Source organism: Triticum dicoccoides, chromosome 2B (genome assembly GCF_002162155.2).
Source record: "Triticum dicoccoides isolate Atlit2015 ecotype Zavitan chromosome 2B, WEW_v2.0, whole genome shotgun sequence".
In the NCBI taxonomy this organism is placed as follows: domain Eukaryota; kingdom Viridiplantae; phylum Streptophyta; class Magnoliopsida; order Poales; family Poaceae; genus Triticum; species Triticum dicoccoides.
The window spans coordinates 578,655,214-578,660,479 of NC_041383.1; the positions used below are offsets into that span (position 1 = coordinate 578,655,214).

The 5,266-nt window shown below is 42.9% G+C and overlaps 1 protein-coding gene across 2 annotated transcripts in view; it reads right to left on the reverse strand.

Moving 5' to 3' along the window:
- Window positions 1–341: 341 nt before the first annotated feature.
- The window catches only part of LOC119364979 (pentatricopeptide repeat-containing protein At1g77360, mitochondrial-like), a 7,226-nt gene continuing 2,301 nt past the window's right edge, over window positions 342–5,266 (reverse strand). The window contains exons 2-3 of one of the 2 annotated variants that reach the window (XR_005175259.1): window positions 890–923; window positions 342–592 (exon numbers count right to left, since the gene is read on the reverse strand). The gene's annotated coding sequence lies outside the window, so the exon portion shown is untranslated. The remainder of the gene's footprint in view (window positions 593–889; window positions 924–5,266) is intronic. The other variant, XM_037630555.1, reaches the window with a different exon arrangement.

A 5,266-nucleotide genomic window follows, 5' to 3' on the forward strand; every position in this document is an offset into this window, starting at 1 on the left:
GGCAACAGCTCCATCGAAATCGGTGTGATTCTAGGGAAATTTTGAAAACATCCCATTTCAGACTGACACTCGATTTACAAGAGTGGCGAGCTGGTTCCACAACAGGAGTGCTCTTCCCAAAACATGGTTAGTAGATGGTCTGTCCCAGTTCTGTGCAACACTGGCGGTGCTCTTAATGGGTCGTCAAATGAGCCCCTAATAAAAACTGAAAATATGGGGGGTATCAAAACCTATTTGGGCATTCTACCTGGCAAAATAGATTACTGTATTCCTGAATCTACCTCGGTTTTTCAGAAGCTTTTATATTTGAGCGAGAAAGGGAATCTCCCTATTCCTTTCCATCAACAGTCAAACAAACACTGCAGAAGAAAAGGCAACAGACTACTCCAGTTAATGCGAAGTACAGCATTACAGCTATCTCGAAACTGCTCTTCCATAAGTACTCGTACAACAGTACAATGCTATACTTCCAGGAAACATCTACTACCATACAACCACCTGGTGCAAAACAACATCTACTTCCATCCACGTTCCACTTTGGAGATATCCCACTTTGAAACCTCATCCTGCAGCTTCTCTGTCTGGCTCGTTTCTGCAGAGGAACCAAGGACAGTTTATAGCTAGCCAAAGATTAGAAAAGAAAATGTGAACTTCTGGTCATAAGGCAGTTGATTCCAGAAAGAGGCTGCTACACTGATTTGATGCTCTTATCCATGCCAATGAGTCCAGCAAGTGAAGAAATAATTAATGCTCTTATCCAAGCCAACATGAACAAGATGATTTATCCTTAAAAGCAAAACAATTTGTGTTTGCAAAAATAAAACAATTTGACAGGTATTTTACTGCTACTACTATGACCAGGTTACAACATACGCTACACAATCACTACCTGTGGTGAACTCCTGCACTATAGCGGTTCACTCCTGTATAACAAAATTTCACTCTTAAATTCATACTTCAAGAGTAATTAAACTGAGAAATATGACAACGATAACTAAAAAGTCAGAAGAAAAGAGGACAAATGCTACTATTCACGTAAGTAAAACTAATCTTTCATGTATCGTCAGATTAGTTTTTTTTTTCATGTAAAACTACACCATCATCATAAAAGTAAAACATATTGATTTTGGACCATTTGGTGCTTAAATCGGAAGTTGATTGCTTGAAAGCACCACAAGAGGTGCCCAACTTATGTTGTCCAGGTTAAAACATTAAAAAATCAGCTAAACAACAGTCAGATAAATACACAAACCTGAACTTAATAACAGACATTCTAAAGAAGTGGGCATGCTAAAATTGACAGTGGTGCATCTTTGGTCCAATTCCACCAACAAGCAAGCCACGTAAGACAAAAAACTAGCTAAAGCTGACATTTGCCCAAAATAAAAACATCACCTCTTCCTCTATTTCTCAGCCGTTCTCTCTCCCTCATTCAACATATCAGCACTTTGCCATGTTTAGGCTGTTGAATTCGCATTTTGCAAATTATTGGACTAAACTGATCCAACAAAGCAAGTTTGCGAACCTACTGTGCAGTTTACTCTTCCTACTTGTTTATTAGCGCCAAGACATATATGGCATAATCAGCAAGAGAGAATTTAGTGAAGCTAGTCTTAAGAATATACTCTTGCCAATGTAGGAGGCTAGGTTTTTACCTCAGTGCCAAAAAAGCAACGGCTACTTTCCCATGTACAATTGCGTGCTGCTTAGTCCACCACATATATTAAACAAAAAAATGAGCCCATACCCCAAACCAACAACAAACCGTCGTCCCGTGCCACTGCCGATCCCGCATGCTCCTCTATATACCTCTTAACGATTCCCCTCGATATAAGGTTGCCACTGTTGCATTTTCTTTTAGCTTGTCGAAGCTACCATACCCTAAACTTCTAGTGCTACCAAGGGAAGGCCGCATTCCTGCCATCATAGGCCTCGTGGAAGAACAAAATATGGGAATATATACATTAGGCCCCTATGATTAGCAGGATTCAAAAAGCACCATGAAAAAACACAGGAATAGGAAAAATATGGGAGTACAATGCCATGACTTCCTGTATCCAGTTACCAAATAGGGAGTCCAAGGCGCCCTGAAATGGAGTCATACAACTACCAAATAGGGAGTCCAAGGCGTGTGCATCAAGATGATGGAGAAGAAGGAAGGTGGCCACCGACTAAGATCATGGACTTTTTCGACTCGCAGGAACACGGACTCTTTCGTCCAGAAACCCTAGAAGCATATAATAGCTAGTTAGCATATCTGATCTAGACATTCCGTCTAGGTCGTCCACCTTCAACTTCGGCAACTTGGCCTCCGACTCGCCGGACACGGTATTATGCACCCGGTTGTAATTTCTATTGGATATAAATCCTATATAGACAGGAGTAGGGTTATTGTTCGTCATGAAAGGGCCCAAACCGGGCCCTTGCCTAGGTAAAGCTTATGTCTTGTGTCCATCTGGTAACCTAAGGTGACGTACATTCCTTGTATTGTTGTTCTTAGTAGGGATGAAACCGGATCGGATTCGGATGGATAATGCTCATACCTTATCCTATTGCATATTTATTGTCGGATTCGGAAGCGGCGCTGATGCGAATTCAAATAGTGGATTATGGAGATTAAAACATGGTAAGGTAACGGAATGGACCCGGACAAAAACGGTCATATACCACATGCATATACAAGAAATATATAAATGCTTTGCCCTAAAGTTATAAATAAACAATGAGCAAGTATTAATACTTATACACTTTAAACACACATAAAGCACTAAAATAAGCCAAATAGATCACTAAAGAGCATGTCTCGTCTCATAAGCAGAGATAACATTCACATATTGCTATTTAATACTTAAAACTTGTTCATGCATAAATCGTATATCCATATTTAGAAGGTCGGATTATCCGACTAGGAAAAACAGATTATCCTACGGCCTCGTATATTAGTACTCGGATTCAGACCGGATTGTGTTGGGATGTCAAAAGGTTCTTACCGTATCATACGAGAACGGATTCGGAAACGGTTTCGATCGGAAATTATCCTAACCACTTTCATGTTGCAAACATCGACAACATGAAAGTGTCAGTCATGCATTCCACAAACAAGCATAGACACTTAACATGCTTATCAACGGGAGGTGCCCACTGCCAATGGGCATGCCTTGAAGCCCGTTTACCCAAGAACAACACAACTAAAATTGAATGCAAGGGTTCTAGAAATCACATATGTTGGGCTCTGAAGAAAAACTTGGTCGTTCACTTACAATGCAAAAATGCCGCATAGAAATAAACAAGTGAAGTCATTGTGGATTCATGGTTCTAGGAATCAACAATGCCTAAGTGAGGCAATGACACAGACGAGATAGGGAGAGCATTGTCACTGCAGATGGTAAGGAGCATAGTACATGATATGCCTGTGGAGTTAGTAGCCTAGTCACATGACATTGTGTGGAGACATCACAAGAACGACCTAGTTCCGTATGTCAATAAAAAATACATGTTTGCAGCTAAACGAGTAGAGCACGCACAGGAATTGGCACAACGAGCAATATCAAACCCATGCCCACAAGGGTGCTCATCGCCCACTCATGGCGAGACAATTATGCCTATGCGACTATGCCTAAACCCGATGGGTATCCATGTTCGTTGGTACCTATCAGGTCATCTCGACATGTACAAATAGTACCATATGAGTCAAGGTTCACAAATATATGTGATACATCCATGATGGCCCGCATGTCATATGAAACAAAAAATATTTACTAAAATATTACCCGTGTAACTGGTTGCAAACAAATTAGACACATGTCCAACCCATGACTAAGGGGATCTCCAAGGGCGTTGGTCAAATGGTGTCCCCCAAGGGGACAAAGTGGTAAACAACAACGCCCCAAATCCCCCTGCCCTCGTTTTCTCAAACTCAAATTTTCATCCATTTGCAACAATCAAGAACAATTCAATGGTAGATATATCATGACAAACAATTTTAAGATAAATTACGCATGACAAACAACTCAATCAAAGTTCATGATTCAGATTAAACAAACCGAATGAAACAATGTACATCGTCATTTTCATGGCGTGCATTGATGTTGCTAGGCATCCGGCGGAACCCACTTGAGCGCATCGGCATCCATGATGGTAGTGTCGGTGAACATGACCCTCGACTCCTCGATGAACCTTGCCAGTCCGACTTCCTCTCTTTCAAGTGCAATCCTCCCCGTTCTCAATTTCAACAATCATTGTTTGTATCTCCATGAATGTGTTGAACCTTCCGTCCTTCTTTTCTTCCTTCATTCTATCTCTTTTGGCACTTGCCATCTCTCCTTCTCAATTTCATCTATTCCTTCTTTGGGCGACCGGAAGTGCAAGTGCAGGTACGAGCATGGCATGGACGCGAGCTAGAGAAGCTGCCGCTTGAGCCTTTTGCTTGGTGTTGTGCTTTTTGCGTGCTAGGCTCTCCAAATTCATCCCGAGCATGGCCGGCAGTGCCTCGAACATCTTGGAGTCCATGTCGGACACATCCGTGTGGCTGGATAGATCCATGTGGAGGATGGAATGGGGCAGCGGGCTCGAGTCAATGTGGGAGCGCGGCGATCGAGCTAGGAGTGGTAGCGGCCGTCGGGGTGGGGTTACAGCGATGGCTGCCGAAGTGAAAGGTGGGACACGAGCAAATAGAGTGGAGAAGGGTGGAGTGGGGACGGGGAGGGGTTCCGGTGTACGTGTCCTACGTGGCGGACAGATCGGACTCCCCTACTCCCCTTCATTTGACACTACAGTAGGGGATTTCAAACTATAAGACGGATAGGGCCGGAGTAGGGAGCCCGTTGGAGGCCTTTTTTGTCTAGAAAGCCCGGTTCGGATGAGCACGAGGGAGTGGGCGACGCCGTTGGAGATTGTCTGACTAAGTTACCAAGGCCAAGGGCAGAGAATCGTACCCATACTCTACCCATGGGGAAAACTTGCAGAATACCCATGGGCAAAATTGCCATCTTGGGTTTCCATGCTTGTGCGTGTTTACCTTCCAAGCATAGCTTTTTGCCACAAACATAACCGCAAGTACAAACTACGAGTCTAGTAGTATACCTTCCCTATTGGAGTTTTACACATGGGTAATGCGGTTATCACGTTCAATAAAAGGTGGTGGTCTTGCTTCCTTTTCGCTGGATCTAGGCAAGGCTTTGAAGGGAAATCATGTTTATATATGTCATTTGGAACTGTTTTGAAGGGAAGAAATTGTTATGCCAGGTTAACAATAAACGAGGGGTCA